General features: G+C 32.4%; 1 protein-coding gene across 2 annotated transcripts in view; it reads right to left on the reverse strand.

Annotated features, from left to right (window-relative positions):
- Positions 1-15,649, reverse strand: part of LOC128177924 (U-Asilidin(12)-Dg3b-like) — a 29,646-nt gene extending 13,997 nt beyond the window's left edge. The window contains exon 1 of one of the 2 annotated variants that reach the window (XR_008242885.1): positions 15,609-15,649. The gene's annotated coding sequence lies outside the window, so the exon portion shown is untranslated. Of the gene's footprint in view, positions 1-10,661; positions 10,799-15,608 lie in introns of those variants that run through there. The other variant, XR_008242884.1, reaches the window with a different exon arrangement.
- Between the last annotated feature and the right edge of the window lie 3,304 nt (positions 15,650-18,953).

The following is an 18,953-nucleotide window of genomic DNA, read 5'->3' on the forward strand; positions in this document are numbered from 1 at the left end:
ACCGGGGCCATTAACAATAAAATTAAAGGCATCATGTTGTTAAGAACATTATTTTAAACAACTTTCGTTCTACATTGCTTTTCAAAATATTTCTCCTTTTTTAAAATATTAATGACAAAATTTTGAATTCTGGCCCCTTGAAACCCCTAATTACGTAATATATGACTTAAGTATGGTAATGGATAGATAAACAGCTGTACAATGAACATTTTTGCTTCTATAATTAATAACAAATTATTGTTCAGAAAAGAGTTATTGTAAAAAGACTTAAGAGCCCACTTAACCCCTTATTTGAAGGGTCAGTCCCTTTTTCTTGATATCAAATGAAAGCCCGTGCAAATTGAAACAACTTTTGCGTTTCATATTTTAACAAAATATGTACACATCGAAAGGTATTACAGAAATGAAAAAATTTGGTGCTAATTTTCAGGTTCAGGCGATTTTCGAGGTCTTGAGTATTTTGCATAATTGGAAGCATGGGGGTACATCTACAGGCATTCATCTACAATCCTTGAAAATTTCAAGCTTCTATCTTGATTAGTTTCGGAGAAGATGCATGGACAAAATGACCCTTTAAAATTTACCAAATTGTCTATATCTGATACCGGAAGTGACGTCATCATTTGAAAATTTAATTATATGTAGCGACGATGATGTTCTATCACTCCTGAAAATTTCGTGGAAATCGGTTGTTTTTTTTTTTTTTTTTTTTTTTAGAAATAACGCTCAAAAAAAGTCAGAAAAAAAAAATAATAGGAACTAGAGCAAAGCTCGTTGCAAAGCAACGAGTGGGTCTTCCGTTAATGTCGGAAGTAAAGCTGGAAGTTCCTGTAAGAAGCAGAGCTCTTAAACCAATTACAAGAGTAACTAAAATTTAAAAGATGAAAAAAATCGAATTATTCCTGGTACGACTTAACAAAAACCGAATGATTTTAAGTACGACTTAACAAACACCTTTCCGATTTCAAGAACGACTTAACAAAAAAAAATTCGAATGTGTTCAAGTACGACTTAACAATTATTTTTGGTACGAGTTAATTTCACTTTAAACATTACGCTATTTTTTAAACCAAGGACGCGGAATCAAAATTTCCGGAAAATCAATTTTTAAACCCCGATATCTCTGTAATGCATCGACCGATTTTAAAACGGGTTTCGGTTTTTAAATTAAGCTTAATAAAAGCTTCTTTGCTGCTTGATGATTAATATCAAATTATTGGTCAGAAAAGAGTTATTATGAAAAGACTTAGTAGCCCTTCTGGCCCCTAATTTGAGGGGTCAGCCCCTTTCTTTTGATATCAAATAAAAGGTCTCGCTAATATAAACATATTTTGTTCTACAAGTGTTCATGAATTGTAAACCGTTCTCGAAATATCTGTACAAATGCGTTTTAGGGGCCGACCCTTTAACCCCTTACCAGGGCCACTAACAACAACATTTTTGGTATCATATTGTTAAGAACATTATTTTGAACAACTTTTGTTCTACATTGCTTTTAAAAATATTTCTCCTTTTTCAGATATTAATGATCAGAGTTTTGAATTCTGGCCCCTTGAAACCCCTAATTACGTAATATATGACTTAAGTATGGTAATGTATAGATGAACAGCTGTACAATGAACATTTTTGCTTCAATAATTAATAACAAAATATTGTTCAGTAAAGAGTTATTGTAAGAATACATTAGAGCCCTCTTGACCCCTAGTTTGAGGGGCCAGCCCCTTTTTCTTGACATCAAATTAAAGGTCTTGTAAATATAAACATATTTTGTTTAACAAGTGTTCACAAAATGTTTACCGTTCTTGAGATATCTGTACAAATGTGTTTTAGGGGCTGACCCTTTAACTCCTAAATGGGGTCATAAACAAAAACATTTAAGGTAGCATATTGTACAAAACATTATTTTGAACAACTTTTGTTCTACATTGCTTTTAAAAATATTTCTCCTTTTTCAGATATTAATGATCAAATTTTGAACTTCTGGCCCCTTGAAACCACTAATTACGTAACATATGACTTATGTATGGTACTGTATAGATAGACAGCTGTACAATGAACATTTTTGCTTCAATAATTGATAACAAATTATTGTTCACTAAAAAGTTATTGCAAATAGACTTTAGAGCCCTCTTGACCCCTAATTTGAGGGACCAGCCCCTTTTTCTTGATATCAAATAAAAGCCCGTGCAAATTGAAACAGCTTTTGCATTACATGTTTTAACAAAATATTTATATGTCAAAAGATATTACGGAAAATGTGCGAAAATTTTGTGAAAAAATTTGGTGCTAATTTTCAGGTTTAGGCGAGCTTCCAAGCCTTGCGCATTTTTCGCAATTGGAAGCATGGAGGGAAATCTACAGACATTCATCTAAAATCCCTGCAAATTTCAAGCTTTTATCATGATTAGTTTCAGAGGAGATGCGTGGACAAAATGACCCTTAAAAATTTACAAAATCGTCCATATCTGAAACCGGAAGTGACGTAATCATTTGAAATTTTAAATAATCAGTAGCGACATTGATGCTTTATAACTCCTGAAAATTTGGTGTAAATCGATTGAATAGTTTTTGAGAAATAACGCTCCAAAAAAGTCAGAAAAAGAAAAAAAAGTATAATAATAAAGAAAAAGAAACTGTAGAATAACAGAAGGGTTTTCCGTTGAAAACGGAAAACCCTAACTAGAGCAAAGCTCGTTGCAAAGCAACGAGTGGGTCTTCCGTAAATGTCGAGAGAAAAGCTAGAAGTACCTTTAAGAAGCTGAGTTCTTAAGTCAATTACAAGTGTAACTAAAACAATAAGAAATAAATCGAATAATTCTTGGTACGACTTAACAAAACCCCAATGATTTTAAGTACGACTTAACAAAAACCTTTCCGATTTCAAGAACGTCTTAATAAAAAAAATCCGAATGTGTTCAAGTACGACTTAACAATTATTTTTGGTACGAGTTAATTTAACATTTAACTTTACGCTATTTTTAAACCAAGAACGCGGAATAAAAATTTCTGGAAAAATCAAATTTTAAACCCGAATTTCTCTGCAGTCCATCGTTCGATTTTAAAACGAATTTCAGCGTTAGATTAAGCTTAAAAACTTCTTAATTTTACTTAATGAATAATATCAAATTATTGCTCAGAAAAGAGTTATTATTAAAAGACTTAGTAGCCCTTTTAGTCTCTAATTTGAGGGGCCAGCCCTTTTTCTTGATATAAAAAAAGGTCTTGCAAATATTAACATATTTTGTTCAACATGTATTCACGAACTGTTAAACAATCTTGAGATATCTGAACAACAGTGTTTTAGGGTCCGACCCTTTAACTCCTTATCGGGGCCACGAACAACGAAATTTTAGTTGCCATATTGTTAAGAACATTCTTCTTAACATTTTTTGCTCTACTTTGCTTTTCAAAATATTTCTCCTTTTTTAAAATATTAATGATCAAAATTTTGAACTTTTGGCCCCTTGAAACCCCTAATTACGTAATATATGACTTTGATATGGTACTGTAAAGATACACAGCTGTACAGTGAACATTTTTGCTTCTATAATTAAAAACAAATTATTGTCCAGTAAAGAGTTATTGTAAAAAGACTTAAGAGCCCTCTTGGCCCCTAATTTGAGAGACCAGCCCCAAATTTTTGATATCAAATGAAAGCCCGTGAAAATTAAAAACAAAACTTTTGTATTACGTGTTTATACAAAATATTAATACGTCAAAAGATATTACAGAAAATGTGCAAAAATTTTGTGAAAAAAATTGGTGCTAATTTTCAGGGTCAGGATTCACAATTGGAAGCATGGAGGGAAATATACAGATATTAATCTACAATCCCTGAAAATTTCAAGCTTCTATCTTAGTTTAGGAGATGAGTGGACAAAGTGACCCTTTAAAAAATTTAAAATCGTTAATATCTGAAACCGGAAGTGACGTCATCATTTGTTATTTTTATAATCTGTAGCGACATTGATGCCTTAGAAGGCTTGAAATCTTGGAGCAAATCCGTTGAATAGTTTCTGAGAAAGAAGGCTTTAAAAAGTCAGAAAAAGAAAAAAATAATAAAGAAAGAGAAACCGTAGAATAACAAGAGGGTCTTCCGTTGGAAACGAAAGACCCTACTAATTAAATCTAATTTTTGTGGTTGTAAAAAAGAAGTTACTGTTGATAAAACTTTAATTAGATCTTTCACATTTCTTTTCAAAAAATGCCCAGTATTTGTTTTCCGATAATTTAAAATAATGTCTGAACAATTTGCATGTTACAGTAATTAAAATTAATCTCTTTAAAACCCCCTGTCTGTTATTCTCAGTAATTATCAGCAATTCTCAGTAACAACAGTAAATCTCAGTAAATATCAGTAATTATCAGAACACGCAGCAAAAGCATCAGTAAATATCAGAACCATCAGCAATTATCAGTAACAAAAGTAAAATTATCAGTAAATATCAGCAATTCTCAGCATTAACAGTACAATATCAGTAAATATAAAAAATTATCAGCAAAAAATGGCACTTTCAGTACTTTTTAGAGCCAGTAGTGTAACAGAGATAAAATGCCATCATCAAAATTTGAATTAAAACTTAAATGGATGTAAAGAGTTGTCATTTTCAAACAGGGTTTATGGAGGAAGATTTTGGATCTCAGAATCAGGGACGTATATGTCTCTGTCAGAATGTTGCATTCCCACCAGCAGTCACTGTTTAATGTGACATTTAAAGAATGGAATGTCCCTGGATCAGTGTTATTGTGACCTATTGTTTCTTGCATTCGGAAATTTCTTAATGTCTTGTTATGAGTTTAAACATTATTTGTGCTACATAAATGAGCACACAAGGTGCATTGCTGAGCATCCTGATTTTTAAAGAGTGTCTTATATAATTAATTAGTTCTGACAGCATAAACCGAACCGGCATACTTATCTAAGATAAAAACAAATCAGAAAGATTTCTAGAGCATTTCAGTAAAAAGTAACGGTAAGAAACCCCAAAAAGAAAATGAAATAACATTTTTATATTTATTTGAAATCTAAAAACAGCATTATATTTATGTAAACACTGACTGCCACATCTCTGTACAAACATATGGAATGCGATGGTCTCATGTTTCACAATTTTTGCACAAATCATATATAGTTACCTGAGGTTCATTTATAGAAATTTACTAAATCCTTGTCCTCTCATGACAGTTCAAAATTTTGCTTTTATACATCCAGGCAAAATTTTTTTTGTAACTTTCATCAACTCTGTATAAACACTGGCCCAGTTCTAACATTGACCCAGTCACCAGCAGCAATGTGGGTTATCTACGTCAGAGAACAGATGTATGATGGGAAAAAATAAATTACCTCCATAAACCTTTCACTGAGAGTGTTAAATTGATAAAATCCCATGATAGAATTAAACAAAAAGGTTACAGATCTCATTTTTAAGTTTCATAAGGCTTTTAAAATTTCTTAAGCAACAATGAATTTTTTGTCTTTTTGTCTTATTTTTTATTTGCTGCTTTGCGTAAGTAGGTAACGACATAAATTCAGGCAAAGTAGGCGACTAGCTAAGCTTGCGTGCCAGAACAATCGCACAGTGCCCGATTCTTGATATTTGCCCTTAGATTAACATAAGTTCCATAATCTGAAATCAAATATTTCAAAGATTTTTGCAGATGCCAAAATAAAATTTCTTGTAAACGGGAAATCGCCTTCATTTGTTTGAAAAAATCATCTACGGTGAGCCATGTGTGACAATTTCATGCATTCTATACGCATACAAGGTAAACAGTACAAATTTTAAAGCAGTTTTTGAAATTCAGTTTGATTTAATATTCTTTAAGCCTAATATTTAAAATTTATGCACATTAATGGAGAAAACAATTTTTTAAAAATAATATTCTTCGATTCACGTGATATAAAAACTCAAAACACTATGAATTGAATGAATATAGAAAATGGATTTGTGTGTTTTCTGCAAGAAAGATCTAGGTACATTGAAAACAATTGAATTACGTGAAAAGGGAAGCATTGGTGTTAACAATGCAAGCTCTGAAAGAGGTGATTCTATATCTACTAGGGCTGGACAGGTCGTTCATTACGAATGCCGACGCACTTATATCAATCCTATAGTTATAAAAAGTTTGAAAAGAAAATCAACATTACCGGTAATCCCTATTCCATCCAAATCACTTAGATCAGAAATGCAATTTAATTTTAACGAAGACTGTCTATTTTGCGAAAAACCGGTAAATGATAATGCAAAACGAAAAAAAAAACATGGTGTACACTCGGTTCAAACATTACAGTTTCAATCAACTTTAAAACAGATTTGCAATGATAGAAACGACGAATGGGCAGTCGAATTTAAAGGTAGGATAGAATTTGCTGGTGACCTTCTGCATACTTTTTATAATGAATCAGTTTTTAAGTCTGACGAAGAGAATTAAAGGTTTCTGATTAAAACAGCGGCAACACTGATCAAGAATGATATACGAAACATGCCGGTAGATAAAGCATTTTATCCAAGTGTTCAGGATATTCTGTCATAAGAGGGTCATTTACCAGACAGTTTATCATCATTTCTGAAAGTAGTTACTTCTGAGAATGTCTCATCAACCAAAATTAATTTAATTGGTCAAGCTATCATACAAGCCAGAATACCAAGAATAGTGATAGAACCTTTTCAAATTGGACTTGCAGTGCAGCTGCATCATATGCTTGGGTCCAGGTTTCTAATAGATACCCTAAACAGTATGGGTTTTGTTCATCATACTCTGAAGTCAAGAAATTCGAATCATCTGCTGTCATTTCATCAAAGCAAGAGACATACCCTTTAGACGAATCACATTGTCTACAATTTGTAGCAAATAATATAGACCTTAACATCAAAACCATTGATGGAAATAACACCTTTCATGGTATGGGGATTATATCTTGTTTGTCTCCCGGGTTAGAGAAAAACCCTCTACGCATTCAACGCTTTGATGTTACAACTGATGACTTAATTGCATCTGGCCATATCAGCTTATTTTACTTAAATGCGGAAAAACACAAGAAGTTCACACAACTTAAATTCCAAGAGCTGAGACCTCTTAAAAGCATGAACTTTTCTTGGAAGATCGACACCTTGAGAAATGTTTTATGGCCTTTAAGATCACCTCTGCCTGGTTGGTCTGGATGATGCAAATGGTTCAAGAAGGAAATAATCAAGGGGTTTCAGATATAACGTTAATGCCAATGATTGATTTGAACCCAAGTGATTTGAATTGCATCTTTTTAACGTTGATGTTTGTTTCCAAAGAAGCTTCACGATATATTCGAACTCCAATCATAACGTTTGACCAACCCTTACACTGGGAAACAGTTATGATGACAAGTAGTGAGGAATGTAGCAACGTTGTTGTACGTCTGGGAGCTTTCCACGCAGAGATGAGTTTAATTGGCAGCATCTGTAGAATTATGTCAGGCTCTGGGCTTAGAGAAATACTAGAACGCATATATGCCCCAAACGCTGTTAGTCATATGTTAAGCGGGAAGGCAGTTTCCTGTGCAGTTCGAGCAATGATGCTTTTAGAGACTGCGATGCAATGCACGCTTAACAAACATATATTCGATATGAATCAGTGTGATAAAGTTGAAAGTGACTTTGAGGAGGCAAGTCCCATTTTGGACAAAGCAGAAGAGTTAAACAGTCGCCTGTGTTCTAGGACATTTTTGTTAAGCAGGCTATTAATGATCCTGTTTTCACTGCATTGGAGAAGCGCATTCGAGACAAAACAAATGAAATCAAACAATCTCGAACAGCAAAATTATGACTTTTATTTAGTGAGATGGTTGCCATTTTGAAACGCTTCTTGGTTGCAGAAAGGACAGTGAATTGGCAGCTTCATCTTTCCACATTGCAGGAAATGTTGCCATATTGTGCAGCTGCAGGTCACAATCTGTATGCTAAATCTGTGTATTTGTATCTATCTTAAATGCAGGACCTAGACAGAGTCCACCCAGAGGTATATAACCATTTCATGAAAAGAAATCATGTTTTACGAAGAACCGATCGGTGTTGGTCAGGTTTGTATACTGATTTGATTATAGAGCAGGTATTGATGAGGAGCGTGAAATCTACAAGCGGATTCACACGTGGAAGAGGAATGGGGGAAGCTCAGAGGTCGCAATGGCTTTTGTCTATGCCAACATTAGCAGAATATAATCAGGCAATGCAAACATTTACTGACACAGGATACCAAACAAGTGATCAGTATGTCGATATGTTCAGATCAAGAATGGAATCTGAATCAGATCTAAATATATCAAACAAGCAACGCTTTGCTGAACTCCTTGTACGAAAACTGCAAGAGAGCAATATCGAAGCTATACAAAGTGAGTGTGAAGCAGATTTGTTGATAGGTCAGACAGCTGTTAATAAGGCAGACGATCACACAGTGGTTGTGTATGGAGAAGACACTGATTTGCTAAATCTGCTGTGCCATTATGCAAAAGAAGGCAGACAAATCTTTTTCACCGACAAACAAAAGTCAATGAAAAACCACAGAGTTTGGGATATATCAAAAGCAAAGTCAGTTCTTGGAAGTGATAGTTGTCGTCAACTCCTGTTTATTCATGCTTTAACAGGGTGTGATACAGCTAGTCGTTTGCATGGCATTGGAAAACCTGCTGCCTTGAAAAAGATAATGACTGACATTTATCTAAAATCACAAGGAGCTGTATTTTTGCAAGAAAATTCTAGCAAAGAAGATATAATAAAGGCGGGAGAAGAAGCATTAGTAAACTTGTGTGGTGGGGTACTGCTAGAGGGATTAGACATTCTCAGATGGAGAAAGTTCACGACAAAAACAATGTCATCTAAAAGGAATGCTGTGGTCCAAGTGCAGCCACTTCCACCAACATCTGATGCTGCCGTATTTCATTCAATGCGAGTTTATAACAGTGTCAGTACTGGAAAGGCAAATCAGTGGCAGATCTTGATCCTACAGAATGGGGTTGGTTTCTTAAAACTGGCAAACTTCTACCTATTGAAATGTCCAAACCACCTGCACCCGACTTCCTATTGAAAATCATCCAATGCAATTGTAAAACCAACTGCGACAATAAGAAATGTAGCTGTCGAAAAAATGGCATAGCTTGTTCAGGTGGATGTGGAGAATGTACAGGAATCAACTGTTCGAGTTCAAGAAATACTCCAGAATCTGATGACGAGAGTGAAAACAAAATTTTAAATTAGAAAACTGTTATATTCCTTTACAATAAAAGGATGTTAATTCCATTTCCATTTTATTTTTCATGGTGTAATGTAAACAATTTGCATCAATTGTACATATCCAATCTTGTTATCAGGTTATAAAATAAGCTGATACCATATTGATTTGATTTGGTTATTAAATTTTTCTTTATTACCATGATTAAAAAAAAAAATAAAAAATTATTTAAAAAATGCCATAAATTTGACCAATATTTCATGTTATGTTATTATTTCAATTGTTCAGATACTATTCTGTAATTTGGAGTGAAGATATTTCGTTACAAATTGATTTGATATGGTTTTTACTTTTTCCAACATTTCTAAAAAATTTTAATAACAATACATAAAAAAGCAATATTTGACCCAAAAGAATCTTAAATATTTCTAGTGAAATTGTTTTACATGTATTACTCGGACAAAAAAAAAATTAAACTGGAGTTTAGAATAAGCTGATACCAATTTATAAAATGTTTCCAGATTTCCGCGATTTTTCAATAAAAATGCTATTTTTTTACCCCAAAATACCTTCAATATTTTTTGTAAAAGTGTTTTAATCAGTTGTACAGATTAACTCATTTCATTTCAGAATAGCATCAATTGATACTCATTGATTTAATTTGGTTATTAATATTTTTCCAGATTTCCGCGATTTTTCAATGAAAACCCATGTTTTTACCCCAAAATAACAATTTTCCGCATATCATGCAAAAGTGTATTTTCAATATGTTATTTGCATATATAATAACCTTTGATTTCAGTAGTAATTAGCTTTGTAGCAATTTTCTTCAGGTTTTGCTGAAATTTTGAGAGATTGGCTAGACTAACAGAAATAATGTCTTTTTTTAACAGGGTGTCATAAATTATGTTGGCAGTCATACTGACCTGTGCATATGCAACATTTTCAGAAATACATATACATTGCGTGTCAAAGGACACAGCTTGACTTTCCAAATTAAAACGCCGAGTATTATACTCTGTTTAGAACTAAAACGCTTAACCCATGTTGACAGGTTGCAGAATGAAAAATCAATTTGCATTATCCAACGATTTCAATCGAGTTGATATTACTGTTATTGATAACAAAAATCAAATTCTAAAGAATTGTTAAAAAGTGAAATAAGGTTTCCAGGTAATCAGATTTTAAAAAAAATGATTCTTTAATATGTTATGGTTTTGTTGCTTCAATGCATACACAGTCCAACAGTTTCATATAATTCAATCTAATAAAATTGGTTTTGAACCACAAAAAGAATGGCTGTGAAATATCTTATTTGGTAAACATTTGCTGCTTGGTGTGAATTACTTATAACATAGAAACTCAGTACCAACAAAAAAACTTAAATTGTCAAATAAACTTGAATATCAAATATCGATGTTTCAACTATTGTTTTTCGACTCCGAATAAAAATAATATCTCACCATTTGTCTTTGAGAAGATTTTGAAGAAATTTCATGGTTAAATCCTAATCAATGATGGAACCAAATTTTTCGCGACAAGACACAGATATAAATTCGCTGCTTTCACCAACTAAAATCGATTTTTTGAAAACGGACAGCATTAATGTGACAGATTGCTTGTATAGCATTTCATGCTATTTGGGGTAAAAATTATTTATGAATTTATCTATATTTTCACAGATGAATGGCCATCTTTAAGTACTCCTTAAAATGGGCTTAAAGAAAGCGTAAAGATGGCTTAAAGGTGCTTAAAGGCAGCAAAAAGGCCAATTTTAAGAAACCTTTAATCCACCTTTAAGGACAACTTATAGGTCTCTAATGTCCAAACTTCTCAAGCCACTTTTAAGCCATTTTTTAGATCATGAGATTTTTTAATCAGTATTGTGCTTACTTTCTCAACAAAAGGTATTAACTTAATGACAATTTAATCAACTCTGATCAATGGATAAAAATATACCTAATATTTATGCAAAGTATTTATTTAAAAAAAACATAGCGTGCGTCTGGACAAAACAAACACCTGCTCTGTATATCCTGTATGTTCTGTGTTAGTTCCAGGGTTTTCCTGAGGTTGAACAAACAATAGATTTTAATTATATATACCCAAAGAAATGAATGCATGTCCAAATACACAAAGCAGCGATTTCATCAAAAGAAATTGATTCTACATAACGTGCACGGTAGTTAAGTAAGTAATGCATTTTCTGTCGCAAGTTCAATTATTCTAAGGCAGAAGAAGCATTAAAAACTGTTTTTCCTCTTAATAAAATGAAAAATAAAAAAAATGCCAAAAACGGGTATCGAACCGGTGCACCTTTGGTTTCTAGCATCAGCTCACTTCCAATACACCACGGAACCTCAAATATTCTTTGATAATTAGACTCTATATATCATTGTCCATTGAATCAATCTAATGTGTTTGTATGTTTCAAATCAAAAGATTTTGACTTCCATTTAGTATGTAACACGCAATATCACCTAATTACACGCATATATGTATTTAGATTGAATAACAGTACTTGGTCTTCAGTGATAAAAATAGATTATACATGATTAGAATATGTTAGGCTCAGTAGTCAATAAATTTAAACCGGTTATGCGCTCACCTAATTTATAACAATGAAAGCAAAGAAAAAGATGAAACTATTTTTTTTATAAATGCATTGAAACTATGATGGTAATAGTTCTACGCAAATTACCGGTTTTTATAATCACGGCGCCGTTCCAGCACGTAATAGTTATATATAATATTGAATATATAGGTAAAATTGCCAAGACATACGAACACAAATGCGATGGATTATTTGCTTAGATTGATTAAAGTTACCCCAAAAAGTATTGAAAATGATATACATGTATAAAACATAATGTGAGAAGTTAAATCTAATTTTTAACATCTTCAATGATATAGGTACGCTACGTTTATGACTTATATGGAACTCTCGATCTAAGTGATCGCAGAGTGAAAAAAAGAAAGCTAACGTTCTCATAAACATGTATTATACACGAAAAGAAATTTTTTTTTCAATGGTAAACAATTGGCCAAAATTATAAATGAATCATCACGGGCATTTTTTGTATGGAACTACAGAATGAATTTAAAGCAAAATAATGTTGATGACGTGCGGCAACTATTCTTAATTCATGCTCATAAAGTATGTTATCGTCAATAATTACTGTACAAAATAATTTTAAAAATCAAATTAATATAGGTTGTTATAGTGATTTGTTTTCCCTCGGACTGAAATGTCACATTTTCATTGGATTAAACATGGCACGTGATTGCCTCATATATCTCTATGTAGGTTCTTTGAGGATTAATATAAGGCAATATGGCCGTTATTGGCCGCCCCCTCACCTACTCATCTCGATATTTCATATTATTTAACACAGAAATTGTGTTCGGTAAGTCATTAAAATATTTAGAGTAGTGGCCCTTTGGAATTATTTTTAAATTAGAGTAGTTGCCCCTTGAATATTGACGTCACATAGTTGTGTCTGGAGCAGAACAAAATGGCAGCGTCTAAATTTGCTCAAATCTCGGCAGTGGTTTAAAATTGAATAGCAACGAAACATTGTGAGTAATATGGGTGAAGCGAAGATTTTTAAAAGGTATTTAAAAGGTGGTATTGATAATTTTGAAGAGTTTAAATGAGTTTAATTGTACGAGATGTGAGGTATCTAGTACATGGCTTTGCGTAGATCACCGCTATTTGTGAATGAATAGGTCGCTTGATAGTCCTCGGGAAAACAAAACACTTATTAGGTTAGTTACTGACTCACTACGGATATATATTAAGTTGATCAATCTGATAGACAGCTCGGTTTCGCCTCGCCATCTATGAGATTGATCAACCCAATATATTTCCGTAGTGAGTCAGTAACTAACCTAATCAGTAATAATATTAGGACTTTTGTTACTTTACGCCGATTTTCATTATTTTATTGCATCGTTGGTATACTCTTGGATAGTCAAAACATAGGGGTTTTTTAGCTTGTGTTAGATAAATTTAAGATAAATACTGCCAGTTAACCTTTTCTTCTCGATTTCATTTTAGAATAACTTTCATTAATGTAATGCAAGTTATAAAAATAGAAAGGATGATACATATTGAACTGTTTTCGATGTAGTTTGTTCTCTTGTTTTTCCAATCATTGCCAACCAAGAATAAGGTTAACATATTATCTAAAAACAAATTGTTCTAAATATAATTATGATACCTATGTTACCAATGTATGTTAAAGAACTTTGATTGTAGAATATTTTTTTTTTAATTTCTACAAAATAGGTTAATGAACTTTTTTTTAAATAAAGTATGTTGTCTGAATATTTTTGTGAATAATCCTTAAAGTCTATCAAAATTTAACACCATCAAATTGATTTTCAAAATTGTGAAATATTATTCATGAAACTCTTTAAAACAGTAAATACAATTAAAGGACAGAATACATTTTTTAAAAATATCAAGTTTTGATCAACAATTTTTAGAAGCATTCTAGTTCCAAAATCCTCTATAAAGTTTTCTAATTCTATCTTTTCTTAATTCAATATTTAAAACACATCACTGATGATAACATATAACAAACAGTCTTAAACTACCTTAATTGATCTCATTCTACTGACTATAAAACATAATAAAATAAAATTTTGAGAAATGCTGTCAATTCAAGCTTTTAGTGGATTTTTTTTAATGTTTTTCTCTGTGCATGTCATACAATTACGAAAGACAATCAATGAGATAAAACCAACCACGCAAAATCACATTGACTGATAGATAAAAACGTTACGTTTTATTATAGAGTTGCAACAAGATTTTAGTTGGAAAACAAAGTCAGAAAATTGAGTCCGAATTCCATCTTTTTGGCGCAAATATATTCATGGTTGAGCGCCATTCCATAAAATGATTTGAAAAAATGCCATTATTACCTCATGTAAAAGAAACTTAATGTGTTTCGAACAAAACGATCTCATATCATTGGACTTTATAACAATCTATTTTTTCAAAAGTCTAATTCTAAGTAATAAACACCCATTAACATTGCATGTGAAAGAGGATTAAAACAGCAATGCTAGAGAAATTTTTCTGACAATGATGGAATGTAAGAAATAAGAAACCTAAGCAACAGAAATGATGTCTTCTTTAACATAGTGTCATAAATAATGTTGATAGTCATACTGACCTGTGCATATGCAACATTTTCAGAAATAAATATACATTGCATGTCAAAGGACACAGCTTGACTTTCCAAAGTAAAACGCCAAGTATTATATTCTGTTTAAAATTAAAGCGCTTAAGCCATGTTGACAGGTTACAGAATGAAAAATCAATTTGCATTATTCAACGATTTCAATCGAGTTGATATTACTGTTATTGGTAACAGAGTTCAAATTCTAAAGAACATCTACTTGTTAAAAAGTGAAATAAGGTTTCCAGGTAATCAGATAAAAAATGATTCTTTTATATGTTATGGTTTTGTTATTTCAATGCATACACAGTCCAGCAGTTTCATATAATTCAATCATATAAAAATGGGTTTGAACCTGTGAAATATCTTATTTGGTAAACATTTGCTGCTTGGTGTGAATTACTTATAACATAGAAACTCAGTACCAACAAAATAAGTTAAATTGTCAAATAAACTTGAATATCAAATATCGATATTTCAACTATTGTTTTTTGACTCTAAATAATAATAATATCTCACCATTTGTCTTTGAGAAGATTTTGAAGAAATTTCATGGTTAAATCCTAATCAATGATGGAACTAAATTTTTTGCGACAAGACACAGATATAAATTCGCTGCTTTCGCCAACTAAAATCGATTTTTTGAAAACGGAGAGCATTAATGTGACAGATTGCTTGTATAGCATTTCATGCTATCTGTGGTAAATATTATTTATGAATTTACCTATATTTTCACAGATGAAGGCCATCTTTAAGTACGCCTTAAAATTGGCTTATAGAAAGCGTAAAGATGGCTTAAAGGTGCTTAAAGGCAGTTAAAAGGCCAATTTTAAGAAACCTTTAATCCACCTTTAAGGACAACTTATAGGTCTCTAATGTCCAAACTTCTCAAGCCACCTTTAATCCATTTTTAGATCATGAGATTTTTTAATCAGTATTGTGCTTACTTTACCAACAAAAGGTATTAACTTAATGACAATTTAATCAACTCTGATCAATGGATAAATATACCTAATATTTATGCAAAGTATTTATTTAAAAAAGCATAGCGTGCGTCTGGACAAAACACACACCTGCTCTGTATATCCTGTATGTTATGTGTTAGTTCCAGGATTTTCCTGAGGTTGAACAAACAATAGATTTTAATTAGATATACCCAAAGAAATAAATGCATGTCCAAATACACAAAGCAGTGATTTCAACAAAAGAAAGTGAACTTACTACCCGGTGTGGTAAGTTCCATTTATTGAAGAAGAATGCACAGTGAGATAACTCCCCCAACTGTAATAATCCTGCTTCACCTAATCCTTGCGCACATGCGCATGTCAAAAATAGCATCTTTTTCTTTTCCGATCTCTGTAGAATTCTGAAGGAGACGGTCAACATAGATCTGGACGCGTCTGACGTATTAGCCATACATAGAGTACCGGAAGGAAACAGAGGAGGACCGCGCCCCGTCATTGCGAAGTTCCGCGACACAGACACAAAAATCAAAGTGATCAAAAATCGTTCCAAAGATGAAATTAAGAAGCGCTTTGTGATGCACGACCACCTGACTCAGATGAACGCGCAACTCATCAAAACTCTAAATCTGGACGAGCGGATCAAAGGCGCGTGGTACTGTAACGGCAAAGTATTCGCGGAGGACCACGGTGGGAAGAGGCATCGATTCGACATCTTGGACAAGGTGTCAGATAAAGTCAAACATCGTCATGAGGAACAGCGGAGCAGTTTTTCCAATCGTTAAGATCGGGATCTGGAAACGAAACTTGGACCTTTTGTGATCGGGATCGAAATGTGCATATTAGCGTGTGAGTGTGTGTGTATGAATGTTGTGTTTTTTTTATCGTCTTCACTACCAAATACCAGTTTACCTCACTATTTCACTACCATTAAACTACAGGTTAATTTCTTACATAGTCAACCTTGTTTGTCTACAGTCTCAATGTGTTCAAGTGAACGAAGAGTTATATATACAACATAAAGTCTGTCAATTTTTCATGACATTTATTTTCTATTTTTTTTTGTTTTGTGATTGTTAGAAATGGCTGATCTCATAAGAATAGCGTCTGTAAACTGTCAGGGCTTAGCTACGAGCTCAAAAAGACAAGATGTACTTAATTATTACAAAAAACAAGGCTACTCTATCTTGTGTTTACAAGACACCCATTTTATACCTGATATTGAGCCACTTATTGAAACTCAGTGGGGTTATGAATGTATCTTTAATTCTTTTAAGTCAAATTCTAGGGGTGTCAGTATTTTTTTTAATAACAATTTTGAGTTTAAAATACACAATGAAATGAGGGACGACGATGGAAACTTATCGGCTATTGATACTACCATTGAAGACAATCATGTAACTTTAATAAATATATATGGCCCAAATGTAGATAATCCGGGTTTTTATGAAAAAGTTAGAGATACCGACAATGACTATTTTATATTATGTGGGGATTATAATCTTGTTTTGAACCCAGAGGTGGATACATTCAATTATTGTAACATTAATAACCCCAAAGCCAGAGAAAAGGTATTAGATATTATGAAAGATATTCAGTTAGTTGATTACTTAAAAATTCTTCATCCTGACAGAAGAATCTATACATGGCGAAAAAAAAATCCTCTGAAGCAAAGTCGCTTGGACTACATTTTAATATCAGAAAGTTTAACAAATATGGTAGAAAAGTTCTCTACTAAGCCTGGGTATAGATCTGATCATTCAGCTGTGGTTTTAGAGCTGAAATTTAATAAATTTTCAAGAGGTCGAGGGCTTTGGAAGTTCAACAACAGTCTTCTAACAGATCAAATATATGTTGAAAAAGTGAAAAAAAACTATTTTTGAAGTACAGAATCTATATTTATCTAAATATCTAAATATTTTTCAAAATCATAGCTTATTTCTTGAAGTTCTTCTCATGGAAATTCGGAGCATCACTATTTCATACTCATCATACAAGAAAAAAGAAAGAGATAAATTTGAAAAAATCTTGCTTGAAGAAATTGAGACTATTGAGGCAATGTGTAACATAGATTTCGATCTTTTAGAGGAAAAGAAGTTGAAACTCGAAAGGTTAAGGAAAGAAAAATTACAGGGTCATATCATTAGATCACGAGCAAAATGGGTTGAAGAAGGGGAAAAGCCTAGCAAATATTTTTGTTCTTTAGAATCGCGGAATTTTTTGAATAAAACTATATAAAAAAAAGTAGAAATTGATGATAAAACTATTTATGATCAGTTTGAAATCTTAGATCAGATCAGAACTTTTTATAAAACCCTTTATGCTAGCAAAGATTCAGATACCATAGATAGCAACATAGATACAAAATTTGGGGGCTCCAAAGTTGGACAAAAACACCTCTAAAGTTTTAGAGAGTAGTATATCTGAGAATGAAATACTTACTGTTTTAAAAAATATGAAAAACAACAAATCACCGGGAAGTGACGGCTTTACAGTAGAATTTTTTAAGTTTTTCTGGAGGGATCTCAAAGACCATATTGTTTTAGCTGTTAATCATATTTTTGCTAATAGGGAGCTGCCTATATCGCAAAGACTTGGAATCATTACATGTCTTCCAAAAGGTGACAAGCCTAGGCAATTTTTAAAAAACTGGCGCCCAATTACTCTTTTGAATGTTTTCTATAAACTTATTTCAGGGTGCCTTAGTTATAGAATTAAATCCTCCTTAGATTTTTTAATATCGGAAACCCAATCTGGTTTCATTAAGGGTCGTTATATTGGTGAAAATACTAGGTTTGTCTATGATTTATTATCCTTCACTGAGTCTAAAAATATACCTGGTTTACTGGTGCTCATAGATTTTGAGAAAGCTTTTGATTCTATATCCTGGAAATTTATTTACAAAGTTTTAAAATATTTTGGTTTCGGTAAAAACATAATCACTTGGATAGAAATCCTAAACACCAAGATCACAGCTTCTGTTTTACAGTGTGGTGTGCTATCTGAATAATATCCTATATATAGAGGTTGTAGACAAGGCGACCCGATTGCCCCATATCTTTTTTTCTTTGTGCAGAAATATTAGCGATCCTTATTACAAAAAATGTAAATATTAGAGGCATTGTAGCCAATGGAAAAGAACATAAAATATCCCAATATGCTGACGACACAACCTTGGTGCTTGATGGTTCTTCAGAATCCCTTTTTGCTGCTCTGGATACCATAGATCTTTTTTCAATTTTTTCAGGATTGCAGATAAATAGTTCAAAAACAAAAATTGTGTGGATAGGTTCAAAAAAATTTTCTAAACAAGTATACCATCATACAAGATGGAAACTGGAGTGGGGTTGTACAAAATTCAATCTGCTGGGAATAGAATTCTCTGTTGAGTTAGAAAAAATTGTTAGTCTAAATTATAGTGTTCAAATACCTAAATCAAAGCTTTAATACAACAGTGGAAAAGGAGAATTCTTACTCCTTTTGGTCGAGTTACTGTAGTTAAAACATTTCTTCTTCCAAAACTCAATCACCTTTTTATTTCGTTACCAAGTCCAGATATAGAAATTATTTCTTCCCTTACCAATCTTTTTTATGAATTTATATG

The sequence above is a fragment of the Crassostrea angulata genome, chromosome 3 (assembly GCF_025612915.1).
Source record: "Crassostrea angulata isolate pt1a10 chromosome 3, ASM2561291v2, whole genome shotgun sequence".
Lineage (NCBI taxonomy): Eukaryota > Metazoa > Mollusca > Bivalvia > Ostreida > Ostreidae > Magallana > Magallana angulata.